At 39.4% G+C, this 12,592-nt stretch overlaps 1 non-coding gene across 1 annotated transcript; it reads right to left on the reverse strand.

Annotated features, from left to right (window-relative positions):
- Window positions 1-9,723: 9,723 nt before the first annotated feature.
- Window positions 9,724-9,827, reverse strand: LOC114238392 (U6 spliceosomal RNA). The gene has a single exon (XR_003623779.2). It is a non-coding gene; the product is annotated as a U6 spliceosomal RNA (small nuclear RNA).
- Window positions 9,828-12,592: the final 2,765 nt, after the last annotated feature.

Consider the following 12,592-nt stretch of genomic DNA (forward strand, 5'->3'; position numbering starts at 1 on the left):
TAAGTTTATATTTTAAGTGCAAACTAACTATTCTTGAACTAGTAGAAATCGATCACTTACTAAGTTTTGAGGAACACTGGATTAAGAGCCATAAGATATTTTTGTTCCTATATAAAAATTTTATCTCATTTCCTTCACATAGCAACTTCAATTAATGGATACATTTATTTCAAACACACCTTTACAATGTCTGAAAAAATTCCTTAAGATACATAACTAGAGCATAATAACTGGTTTTGAATAATTTTAATTTCAGCATATGTGTAGAAGATTGTTTTTTTCCACTTCCTAGAGGGTTACCAAATGCATGGGAACCATCAGGAAGGGAATTCGGATTCTCTGGTCCAAGGCAATAATTCAATAGGAGACAAAGAAAGCTATTTATAGAAGCTATCTGTAGACCAAGGGCCTAATTTACGTGGTGGGAACATTTCTGCCAAATAATTTGTAATAAAGAAAAATTATCAACTGTTAAAGACCTTGCCAGGTCAGCTTAATTTGGTAGTAAAGGAAGGTGATGAGAAGGTTGATAAAACAGCTATAAATCTTTACTGAATATACAAGTTTAATTGTCTGGCATTAAACTTACAGACTTTACTTGTGATGTCCTGGAGCCAGTTTGTACCAGCTGGTGAGAGCCAATTGTATTTATCTCTTTCTAATTCCATGTTCAGTAAAGTCACATTGTTAGCTTGAAATCAGCCAGGGTGGGAGTATTTACACCTTGGGGATTGGACAGCCAATTGTTAAACATTTACAGCATGCCACTGGCCATTAACCACGTAAAAAAAAAAAGACAGGTGCCACTTCCTAGGAATATTCAAAGGAAGTTTCTTCTGCAGTGGAGGACAGCCATAGTACAGCAGAGGAGGGCTTCCCTTGGCATCTTTTCCATCAACCTGTGTCTCTAGATTGCTGGTAGCCCAGTTTGATGTGGGTAAAGAAAGAGCACCTTTGAGAAATGAAAAGAAGCAGGGACAAGAGAAAGGATCAGGAATTGTGCTTGGTTCTTTGCTTATCCTATCAACTCAGACTGTCATCAGACTAAAGCTAGATGTGCTTAAACATCCCCTGAGTCTTAAGGAAGAAAGGCAGAGATTAAAGCAACACTTTCTACATTAGAGGATTCTGCCATTCAACCCTGTGTGACTCTTACCTGCCAGAGTTTCCCATCTGAGAAACAGAGACAGGACACCTGTTCCTCCCCACTGTGCAAGTAGTTATGGTTAATGCCACGTTGCCTCACACTTTAGGGTAAGAAATGGAATAGGATGAGATTGTTGAGAAGAGTCAGGGCCCTCTGGAGAAACAGTTGGAAGTCATCAGTTAAAAGTTGAAAGTCATCAGTTGAAAGTTCATGTGCCAGCAGTATTGGCATCCCCTGGGAGCTTGTCAAAAATGCAAAGATCCCATCCGGACTTCAGAATCAGAATCTGCATTTTAACAAGCTCTCAGGTGATTTTTATGCACATTATAGTTTGAGAGTGATCTAAGTGGTGGTTTATTCATGGCACGAGAGAAATACCTATATGTTTTCTTACAGAGTGCATTTTGATCTTATTGCTAGCTCCTTTTTATTTCTTAGTCTTTGTTTTTCCACTTTAGGTTCCCATTTAAGCTTCATGCTTAGCAAATGGCTTGGCCTTTCCAGGGAAAACATTTACATAGTCATCATAGTAGAAAATGTATATTGATTTACCTAAAATAGTGGAAGGATGGGGATGGTGAGTGTTAACTCCTCATCCATAATAGGAGAAATCAATAGATCAGGTATAAAAATGGAAAAATCAAGAAATAGCTTTCTGTTTATTGTATTTATATGCGATGATGGATGTTAACCAAGCCTACTGTGATAATCATTTCACAATATATGTAAGTCAAACCATCATGCTGCACACCTTAAATTTATACAATGCTCTATGTCAATTATTTCTCAGTAAAACTGGAAAAAAAATATCAATATCAGCATATTGTTAAGAAATATGAAAAGCAGCAATCAGGATTAAAAAGAAAGTGGCTAAATGATTTAAAGCAGTTGGCTCTAAAAAGTGGGGCTAATCTTAAAAAAAAATTCTGACTGGACTATTTTTTTCTTTTAAAAAAATTTGTTTTTAATTTTAGAATTTTATTTTATTTTTTAATACAGCAGGCTCTTATTAGTTATCCATTTTATACGTATTAGTGTATACATGTCGATCCCAATCTCCCAATTCATCCCACCACCACCAGCCCCCCGCCACTTTCCCCCCTTGGTGTCCATATGTTTGTTCTCTGCATCTGTGTCTCAATTTCTTCCCTGCAAACCAGTTCATCTGTACCATTTTTCTAGGTTCCACATATATGCGTTAATATACGATATTTGTTTTTCTCTTTCTGACTTACTTCACTCTGTATGACAGTCTCTAGATGCATCCATGTCTCAACAAATGACCCAATTTCGTTCCTTTTTATGGCTGAGTAATATTCCATTGTATATATGTACCACAACTTCTTTATCCATTCGTCTGTCGATGGGCATTTAGGTTGCTTCCATGACCTGGCTATTGTAAATAGTGCTGCAATGAACATTGGGGCGCATGTGTCTTTTTGAATTATGCTTTTCTCTGGGTATGTGCCCAGTAGTTGGATTGCTGGGTCATATGGTAATTCTATTTTTAGTTTTTTAAGGAACCTCCATACTGTTCTCCATAGTGGCTGTATCAATTTACATTCCCACCAACAGTGCAAGAGGGTTCCCTTTTCTCCACACCCTCTCCAGCATTTGTTGTTTGTAGATTTTCTGATGCCCATTCTAATTGGTGTGAGGTGATACCTCATTGTACTTTTGATTTGCATTACTTTAATAATTAGTGATGTTAAGCAGCTTTTCATGTGCTTCTTGGCCATCTGTATGTCTTCTTTGGAGAAATGTCTGTTTAGGTCTTCTGCCCATTTTTGGATTGGGTTGTTTGTTTTTTGTTTTTTGTTTTTTAGAATTTATTTATTTTATTTATTTATTTCTTTGTGGCTGTGTTGGGTCTTTGTTTCTGTGCGAGGGCTTTCTCTAGTTGTGGCAAGCGGGGGCCACTCTTCATCGCTGTGCGCGGGCCTCTCACTATCGCGGCCTCTCTTGTTGCGGAGCACAGGCTCCAGACGCACAGGCTCAGTAATTGCGGCTCACGGGCCCAGTTGCTCCGCGGCATGTGGGATCTTCCCAGACCAGGGCTCGAACCCGTGTCCCCTGCATTGGCAAGCAGATTCTCAACCACTGTGCCACCAGGGAAGCCAGGGTTGTTTGTTTTTTTAATATTGAGCTGCATGAGCTGTTTATATATTTTGGAGATTAATCCTTTGTCCTTTGATTCGTTGGCAAATATTTTCTCCCATTCTGAGGGTTGTCTTTTCATCTTGTTTATAGTTTCCTTTACTTTGCAAAACCTTTTAAATTTCATTAGGTCCCATTTGTTTATTTTTATTTTTATTTCCATTATTCTAGGAGGTGGATCAAAAAAGATCTTGCTGTGATTTATGTCAGAGTGTTTTTCCTATGTTTTCCTCTAAGAGTTTTATGGTGTCCAGTCTTACATTTAGGTCTCTAATCCATTTTGAGTTTATTTTTGTGTATGGTGTTAGGGAGTGTTCTAATTTCATTCTTTTACATGTAGCTGTCCAGTTTCCCCAGCACCACTTATTGAAGAGACTGTCTTTTCTCCACTGTATATTCTTGCCTCCTTTATCAAAAATAAGGTGACCATATGTGTGTGGGTTTATTTCTGGGCTTTGTATCCTGTTCCATAGATCTATGTTTCTGTTTTTGTGCCAGTACCATATTGTCTTGATTACTGTAGCTTTGTAGTATAGTCTGAAGTCAGGGAGTCTGATTCCTCCAGCTCCATTTTTTCCCCTCAAGACTGCTTTGGCTATTTGCGGTCTTTTGTGTCTCCATACAAATTTTAAGAGTTTTTGTTCTAGTTCCGTAAAAAATGCCATTGGTAATTTGATAGAGATTGCACTGAATCTGTAGATTGCTTTGGGTAGTATAGTCATTTTCATAATATTGATCCTTCCAATCCAAGAACATGCTATATCTCTCCATCTGTTGGTATCATCTTTAATTTCTTTCATGAGTGTCTTACAGTTTTCTGCATACAGGTCTTTTGTCTGCCTAGGTAGGTTTATTCCTAGGTATTTTATTCTTTTTGTTTGAATGGTAAATGGGAGTGTTTCCATAATTTCTCTTTCAGATTTTTCATCATTAGTGTATAGGAATGCAAGAGAGTTCTGTGCATTAATTTTGTATCCTGCAACTTTACCAAATTCATTGATTAGCTCTAGTAGTTTTCTGCTGGCATCTTTAGGATTCTCTATGTATAGTATCATGTCATCTGCAAACAGTGACAGTTTTACTTCCTCTTTTCCAATTTGGATTCCTTTTATTTCTTTTTCTTCTATGATTGCCGTGGCTAGGACTTCCAAAACTATGTTGAATAATAGTGGTGAGAGTGGACATCTTTGTCTTGTTCCTGATCTTAGAGGAAATGTTTTCAGTTTTTCACCATTGAGAACGATGTTGGCTGTGGGTTTGTCGTATATGGCCTTTATTGTGTTGAGGAAGGTTCCCTCTATGCCCACTTTCTGGAGAGTTTTTATCATAAACGGGTGTTGAATTTTTCAAAAGCTTTTTCTGCATCTATTGAGATGATCATATGGTTTTTCTTCTTCAATTTGTTAATATGGTGTATCACATTGATTGATTTGCATATATTGAAGAATCCTTGCATCTCTGGGGTAAATCCCACTTGATCATGGTGTATGATCCTTTTAATGTGCTGTTGGATTCTGTTTGCTAGTATTTTGTTGAGGATTTTTTCATCTATGTTCATCAGTGATATTGGTCTGTAATTTTCTTTTTTTGTAGTATCTTTGGCTGGTTTTGGTATCAGAGTGATGGTGGCCTCATAGAATGAGTTTGGGAGTGTTCCTTCCTCTGCAGTTTTTTGGAAGAGTTTGAGAAGGATGGGTGTTAGCTGTTCTCTAAATGTTTAATAGAATTCACCTGTGAAGCCATCTGGTCCTGGACTTTTGTTTGTTGGAAGATTTTTAATCACAGTTTCAATTTCATTGCTTGTGATTGGTATGTTCATATTCCTTATTTCTTTCTGGTTCAGTCTTGGAAGGTTATACCTTTCTAAGGATTTGTTCATTTCTTCCAGGTTGTCCATTTTATTGGCATAGAGTTGCTTGTAGTAGTCTCTTAGGATGCTTTGTATTTCTGCGGTGTCTGTTGTAACCTCTCCTTTTTCATTTCTAATTTTATTGATTTGAGTCCTCTCCCTCTTTTTCTTGATGAGTCTGGCTAATGGTCAATTTTGTTTATCTTCTCAAAGAACCAGCTTTTAGTTTTATTGATCTTTGCTATTGTTTTCTTTGTTTCTATTTCATATTTCCGCTCTCATTGTATGATTTCTTTCCTTCTACTAACTTTGGTTTTCTTTTGTTCTTCTTTCTCTAGTTCCTTTAGGTGTAACGTTAGATTGTTTATTTGAGATCTTTCTTATTTCTTGACGTAGGCTTGTATAGCTATAAACTTCCCTCTTAGACCTGCTTTTGCTGCATCCCATAGGTTTTGGATCATTGTGTTTTGGCTGTAATTTGTCTCTAGGTATTTTTTGATTTCCTCTTTGATTTCTTCAGTGATCTCTTGGTTATTTAGTAACGTATTGTTTAGCCTCAGTGTTTAGTGTTTTTAATGTTTTTTTCCCTATAATTGATTTCTAATCTCATATCATTGTGGTCAGAAAAGATGCTTGATATGATTTCAATTTTCTTAAATTTCCTGAGGCTTGATTTGTGACCCAAGGTGTGATCTGTCCTTAAGAATGTTCCATGTGCACTTGAGAAGAAAGTGCAATCTGCTGTGTTTTGGATGGAATGTCCTGTAAATATCAATTGACTGTATCTGGTCTATTGTGTCATTTAAAGCTTGTGTTTCCTTATTAATTTTCTGTCTGGATGATGTGTTTATTGGTGTAAGTGTGGTGTTAACGTCCCTCGTTGTGATTGTGTTACTGTCTATTTCCTCTTTTATAGCTGTTAGAAATTGCCTTATGTATTGAGGTGCTCCTATGTTGGGTGTATATATATCTATAATTGTTATATCTTCTTCTTGGATTGATCCCTTGATCATTATGTAGTGTCCTTCCTTGTCTCTTGTAACATTCTTTATTTTAAAGTCTGTTTTATCTGATATGAGTATTGCTACTCCAGCTTTCTTTTGATTTCCACTTGCATGGAATATCTTTTTCCATCCTCTCACTTTCAGTCTGTATGTGTCCCTAGGTCTGGAGTGGGTCTCTCGTAGACAGCATATAGATGGGTCTTGTTTTTGTATCCATTCAGCGAGCCTGTGTCTTTTGGTTGGAGCATTGAATCCATTCACGTTTAAGGTAATTATTGATATGTATGTTCCTATGACCATTTTCTTAATTGTTTTGAGTTTGTTTTTGTAGGTCCTTTTCTTCTCTTGTGTTTCCCACTTAGAGAAGTTCCTTTAACATTTGTTGTAGAGATGGTTTGGTGGTGCTGAATTCTCTTAGCTTTTGCTTGTCTGTAAAGCGTTTGATTTCTCTGGTGAATCTGAATGAGATCCTTGCTGGGTAGAGTAATCTTGGTTGTAGGTTCTTCCCTTTCATCACTTTAAGTATATCATGCCACTCCCTTCTGGCTTATGGAGTTTCTGCTGAGAAATCAGCTGTTAACCTTATGGGAGTTCCCTTATATATTATTTGTCATTTTTCCCTTGTTGCTTTCAGTAATTTCTCTTTGTCTTTAATTTTTGCCAATTTGATTCCTTTGTGTCTCGGCGTGTTTCTCCTTTGGTTTATCCTGTATGGGACTCTCTGCACTGCCTGGACTTGGGTGGCTATTTCCTTTCCCATGTTAGGGAAGTTTTCAACTATAATCTCTTCAAATATTTTCTCTGGTCCTTTCTCTCTCTCTTCTTCTTCTGGGACCCCTGTGATGCGAATGTTGTTGCGTTTAATGTTGTCCCAGAGGTCCCTTAGGCTGTCTTCATTTCTTTTCATTCTTTTTCTTTATTCTGTTATGTGGCAGTGAATTCCACCATTCTGTCTTCCAGGTCACTTATCCGTTCTTCTGCCTCAGTTATTCTGGTACTGATTCCTTCTAGTGTATTTTTCGTTTCAGTTATTGTATTGTTCATGTCTGTTTGTTTGTTCTTTAAATCTTCTAGGTGTTTGTTCTTTATTTCTTCTAGGTCTTTGTTAAACATTTCTTGCATCTTCTCGATCTTTGCCTCCATTCTTTTTCTGAGGTCCTGGCTCATCTTCACTATCATTATTCTGAATTCTTTTTCTGGAAGGTTTCCTATCTCCACTTCATCCAGTTGTTTTTCTGGGGTTTTATCTTGTTCCTTCATCTGGTACATAGCGCTCTGCCTTTTCATCTTGTCTATCTTGCTGTGAATGTAGTTTTTGTTCTACAGGCTGCAGGATTGTAGTTCTTCTTGATTCTGCTGTCTGTCTTCTCATGGATGAGGCTTTCTAAGAGGCTTGTACAAGTTTCCTGATGGGAGGGACAGGTGGTGCATAGAGCTGGGTGTTGCTCTGGTGGGCAGAGCTCAGTAAAACTTTAATCCGCTTGTCTGCTGATGGGTGGGGCTGGGTTCTCTCCCTGTTGGTTGTTTGGCCTAAGGCGACCCAACACTGGGGCCTACCTGGCTCTTCGGTGGGGCTAATGGTGGACTCTGGGAGGGCTCATGCCAAGGAGTACTTCCGAGAACTTCTGCTGCCAGTGTCCTTGTCCTCATGGTGAGCCACATCCACCCCCGCCTCTGAAGGAGACCCTCCAACACTAGCAGATAGGCCTGGTTCAGTCTCCTATGGGGTTACTGCTCCTTCCCCTGGGTCCCGATGCACACACTACTTTGTGTGTGCCCTCCAAGAGCGGAGTCTCTGTTTCCCCCAGTCCTGTCGAAGTCCTGCAATCTAATCCCGCTAGCCTTGAAAGTCTGATTCTCTAGGAATACCTTCTCCCATTGCCAGACCCCCAGGTTGGGAAACCTGACGTGAGGCTCAGAACCTTCACTCCAGTGGGTGGACTTCTGTGGTATAAGTGTTCTCCACTTTGTGAGTCACCCACCCAGCAGTTATGGGAATTGATTTTATTGTGATTGCGCCCCTCTGACTGTCTCATTGTGGCTTCTCCTTTGTCTTTGCATGTGGGGTATCTTTTTTGGTGATTTCCAGTGTCTTTCTGTCGATGATTGTTCAGCAGTTAGTTGTGATTCCGGTGCCCTCGCAAGAGGGAGTGAGCGCACATCCTTCTACTCTGCCATCTTGAACCAATCTCCTCTATTTTTATTTTTTTAACATCTTTATTTGAGTATAATTGCTTTATAATGGTGTGTTAGTTTCTGCTGTATAACAAAGTGAATCAGCTATATGTATACATATATCCCCACATGTCCTCCCTGTTGCATCTCCCTCCCACCCTCCCTATCCCACCCTTCTAGGTGGTTACAAAGCACCGAGCTGATCTCCCTGTGCTATGTGGCTGCTTCCCACTAGCTATCTGTTTTACATTTGGTAGTGTATATATGTCCATGCCACTGTCTCACTTCATCCCAGCTTACCCCTCCCTCTCCCGGTGTCCTCAGGTCCATTCTCTACCTCTGCATCTTTATTCCTGTCCTGCCCCTAGGTTCTTCAGACCATTATTTTTTTTTTTTTTTGGATTCCATATATATGTGTTACTATATGGTATTTGTTTTTCTCTTTCTGACTTACTTCACTCTGTATGACAGACTCTAGGTCCATCCACCTCACTACAAATAACTCAATTTCGTTTCTTTTTATGGCTGAGTAATATTTCATTGTATATATGTGCCACATCTTCTTTATCCATCCATCTGTTGATGGACACTTAGGTTGTTTCCATGTCCTGACTATTATAAATAGAGCTGCAATGAACATTGTGGTACATGAATCTTTTTGAATTATGGTTTTGTCAGCCTGTATGCCCAGTAGTGGGATTGCTGGGTCATATGGTAGTTCTATGTTTAATTTTGTAAGGAACCTCCATACTGTTCTCCATAGTGGCTGTATCAATTTACATTCCCACCAGCAGTGCAAGCGGGTTCCCTTTTCTCCACACCCTCTCCAGCATTTATTGTTTGTAGATTTTTTGATGATGGCCATTCTGATCGGTGTGAGGTGATACCTCATTGTCGTTTTGATTTGCATTTCTCTAATGATTAGTGAAGTTGAGCATTTTTTCATGTGTTTGTTGGCAATCTGTATATCTTCTTTGGAGAAATGTCTATTTAGGTGTTCTGCCCATTTTTGGATTGGGTTGGTTTTTTTTTGATATTGAGCTGCATGAGCTGCTTGTCAATTTTGGAGATGAATCCTTTGTCAGTTGCTTCATTTGCAAATATTTTCTCCCATTCTGAGGGTTGTCTCTTCGTCTTGTTTGTGTTTTCGTCTGCTGTGCAGAAGCTTTTAAGTTTCATTAGGTCCCATTTGTTTATTTTTGTTTTTATTTCCATTTCTCTAGGAGTTGGGTCAAAAAGGATCTTGCTGTGATTTATGTCATAGCGTGTTATGTTTTCCTCTAAGAGTTTTATAGTGTCTGGCCTTACATTTAGGTCTTTAATCCATTTTGAGTTTATTTTTTGTGTATGGTGATAGGGAGTGTTCTAATTGCCTTCTTTTACATGTAGCTAAAAATATGGAATATTTCACGAATTTGTGTGTCGTCCTTGTCCAGGGGCCATGCTAATCTTCTCTGTATCGTTCCAATTTTAGGATATATTCTGACAAAGCAATCACTGGACTATTTATTTTTTAAAATATGTGCACATATAACTTTGATAACATTTAATGATTTCATGCAATCTTGTGTTTTATGCATTCCTGTAAACCACCTTAGATCCTTTCTGAGAACAAGGTGGGATATAAACAACTATGCAAAACCAAAAACCTTCTCCAGGGAAAACAAGTAGCTTATGATGGTGGCTAGAATAGGAAACAATGGTTTATGCAGGAAAAATGTGTCAAGTACGGTAGCGTAGAGAGGAAATGAGATATTCATACCAGTGATGACCTTATATTGATGACCTTATATATGCAGGATGAGAAGAGGAAATCTGGGAATAAGAAGACAGATGGAGAAGCTATATGAAGTTGTGGTAGTATAATATTCCTGAGAGAAGTCCATCTCACCAGGAGAGGAACTTTTGTCAGAGACTTTTCCCCTTGTAATTTATTTGCCAGAGATCAAAGACTGATGTATTCTGCAAGAGGCAGAAACAGTGAAGTTTGGGAAAACAAACCACAGGACAGGAATGGACTTTAAATTCACTTAGGGCAGTAGTTTTCAAACTTTATTTTAGCTGTTGAAGTTTTTTTCTTTTTCCTCCAAATGAGATGTTACTCTGAACTCTGATGTAGTAAAACAGAAGCAAGCAGAACTTCTGAAGTTGAAGCAGAGAGGTGGAAGGTCTGTGGCCAGCCTGGTCCCATGAACCTCTGTCTTGCCTTCAAGATGCTCAGAGCTCTGAGGAACACCAGCAGAAAGTAAACTAGGTGGCAGCTCACAAACATCCTCATTTTACTGAAGCTTGGGGAGACACTTGGGGTCACATATAAGGTCAATGGCAGAGCCAAGTCTTGACCTCAGTGTTCTTGACTGTGAGGCCAGTGCTCCGTCCAGTGTACATTAGTGCCGCCTGACACGGTTGCAGGGGCAGTCAGCTCCCATAGACTCTGAAGTCTGCGAAGACTGGAATTAGGTTTACTTCGCTGTTGTAGAATGCTTGGCCTGCAGTAGGCCCTCAAGAAATATTTGTCGAATAAATGAAATAGGTGACATATACAATGTCTTAAGTTGATTTACTCCTTGATGCTTTTAGGGAGTGAAATGGAGCTGAAAGATGTGAGAGTCTCTTCTTCAGTAAGAGAGGTTAGTTCCTGGAAGATAAATCATTTACTATTTTCATCTCCGTAAGCCTAACATGATCCTTTCGCTCTTCCTTTCCAGTTTAGTACTCCTCAGCCAGAGTGTTTTCACTTGTTTATGTTTAAGATCTTTTTGGTCTTCCTGTCTTTGAATAGCTCAGAATGCAGGCCATTTTTTTTTTTAAACATCTTTATTGAAGTATAATTGCTTTACAATGGTGTGTTAGTTTCTGCTTTATAACAAAGTGAATCAGTTATACATATACATATGTTCCCATATCTCTTCCCTCTTGCATCTCCCTCCCTCCCACCCTCCCTATTCCACCCCTCTAGGTGGTCACAGAGCACTGAGCTGATCTCCCTGTGCTATGCGGCTGCTTCCCACTAGCTATCTATAAACCAGCTCATTTATAAGCTTTCATTCAATGGAGATTGACTTCAGCTATGGAGATAGATAGATCTCTTTTCACTGATCCGGAAGTTGATTTGAAGGCATCCCTGCAGTAGTATCTCAGAAAAACCTTTATTCAGTTTAAGCCAAGCCCTCTTCAGCTTTCATTTTGCAACAAAACAGAAGAAGTGGCACCTGGGCATAACTCAACTGTGATCACTCACTGTAATTGCCTTTTAATGGCTTGAGAAGGGGACTTGTGCACAAAATCTGTGTGTTGGTGTCAGAGTTTCCATTTAGCTCAGGTAAAGATGGCAGCTAATGGCAATTTACTTGGTGACTTCCACCTGTGTGTTAATAGGTGCCTTACCCTCTCAGGTGTCCTGGGCAATTGACCATAAGAATGAACATCAGGAGAAATGCACTGAGAGGAGAAAAGAAAGAGTGAGCAGCTATCAGCTTTTCAGATATCAGAGTTCCAGGCGTTAGCTTAGCTTGGCTGCCAGCACATTCTCTGCAGGGCCCTGCAGTGTCCATGTTCACTTTGTTTTTCTTTGGAAGAATTAGCAAAGGTATTGGTTGAGCTACCGGCTGCACCCTGTGGCTGAAACAGCCTGTTTAGGTCAGAGTAAAATGGTTAGTTATTCCTCCACCCTATTAGTTATTCCACTGCCCTGAAGTTACCTTTCCAAAGAAGCAGCCTCAAAGATCATTTTATCTGCAGTGCCAGGGGGTGGATCGGAGAAGGCACTGCCAAGATTTGGAGTGGCTGGGGATTACGGGCTAGTTTTTATGCAGGCAAATGGATCAGAGGGACTTTTAAAAAGTTGGCATCAGGACTTTTTCTCTGTTTTTTTCTTTCTTCTGACAATAATGAATGAAGCATGTTAGACTCATTTTCAATTATGCAACAAGTCCCCATTCATTAGAAACCAAGGCAGTGATCCCAGCTGTATTTCAGTGGCTTTGAAACTGCAGCTCCCTATCTGACCCAAGGTTGAGCAGTTTCACTGCTCAGCGTCCACGCTGCTAGCTCAGGTATCCTGGGAGCAATTAAATGTTTGCATATTCAGGAAAGAAAGCTGAATCTTCCCCACTTGAGTTTAGAGCGCTCAGGGCTTGTCATTTGTTTCTGGGATATGGACAAATGGGAAATACAAGAGTTCCAATCCCGTCCTGTGTTACAAGGGAAGGGAAGTGTCATGTAGCCAGGTGGGTAGGACCCTTGGATGGGTCCTCACAG

Source organism: Balaenoptera acutorostrata, chromosome 11 (assembly GCF_949987535.1).
Source record: "Balaenoptera acutorostrata chromosome 11, mBalAcu1.1, whole genome shotgun sequence".
Classification (NCBI taxonomy): Eukaryota; Metazoa; Chordata; class Mammalia; order Artiodactyla; family Balaenopteridae; genus Balaenoptera; species Balaenoptera acutorostrata.